This window comes from Microtus ochrogaster, linkage group LG4, assembly GCF_000317375.1.
Source record: "Microtus ochrogaster isolate Prairie Vole_2 linkage group LG4, MicOch1.0, whole genome shotgun sequence".
In the NCBI taxonomy this organism is placed as follows: Eukaryota; Metazoa; Chordata; class Mammalia; order Rodentia; family Cricetidae; genus Microtus; species Microtus ochrogaster.
Window position 1 is genome coordinate 27277055 of NC_022030.1, and position 1371 is coordinate 27278425.

Sequence of the window (1371 nt, forward strand, 5' to 3'; positions counted from 1 at the left end):
CCACAGAGAAACCCTGTCTCGAAAAAAAAAAAAAATCTAGTAGCCTTAGTTTTGCAATATGTCTATACATAGATCTACTTAAGTCCACCACCAATTACCATGAGGATGCTTCCCAAGCAGAGTGGTTACATTTTAATACTGTATCCAGTCCTCTGTCCTGCTCTCTGTAACGTTGCAGTCATTCATTCCTTTGCTGTATGCTTCACCACATACTGTATTATCTCTTTTTTCTTTTTTTATTTAAATAACATTTTTTATTTACTTTTCATGAGGACTGCAGTTCTCCCTCTTTCTCTCCTGTACCCCACATCCCCCATTGCTTCCCTTCTACCCCTTCCTATCCACACCTCCCTTCTGAATGGAGAGGCTATAGCATTATCTTTAACAAAATGCTAAACCAAATAGACTAAGGGAAAATGAAGCAATGAAGCATTTTATCAACTCCTAATTTTCTCTTTGTCAGAGTTTTCTGTGTGTGTGGGGGGGGTCATGTCTCATGCTAGGCTTTACCTTTTGGAAGAATATTTTATCATTTGTGTCAAAGCATGTTTGCTGATGGTAGTCTCTTTTGGATTCTGTTCCCAAGAGAAGCCTCTTTTCTCTGCAGTTTTCAACCTTAACTTTTGGAGGACGATGGCTGTTGTTTTACCTCTTTCTCCAGCCTCTGTGCTGCATGCTCTGTCCTGTTACTGCCTTCTTCTGTAATGCTCATCCTTGTTTCTGTATTCCAAACTTGATCCCTCTTGGCGGCAGCTACTGTAAGATTATATCTCATGTTTCCTATAATTTGAATACAATATGTTCCAACATAATATTTTTCAATGCTCATATGATTTGGTTATCTGAGCTTCTTAGATTTTTATGATTTGTCATATTTCACTAATTTAGAAAATTTTATTATTGAAAAGACCTCCTCGGTTTTCTTCTTCCTTCTGGCATTCCCTGTCCATGTAGGTTACACATTTGAAACTCATGTTCTTGAATGGAAGTTCTGGTTCCCACTGTTCAGGCTTTGTCCTATTTATCTCTCTAACTACTCTTTTTTGTTTTTGTTTATTTTATTTTTTTAATTGTTGCAAAAAAATTTCCACCTCCTCCCCTTTTCCCATTTCCCTCCCCCTCCTCTCACACATTGCTCCTCCCCCCACTCCCCTATGCCTCCCCCCTCCCCCCCACTCCATTCCCCCTCCCTCTCGAAAATGAAGAGCAGTCTAGATTCCCTGCCCTGCTGGAAGTCCAAGGTCCTCCCACTTCTATCCAGGACCAGGAAGGTGAGCATCCAAACAGGCTAGGCTCCCACAAAGCCAGTTCATGTATTAGGATCAAAACCTAGTGCCATTGTCCTTGGCTTCTCATCAGCCTTCATTGTCC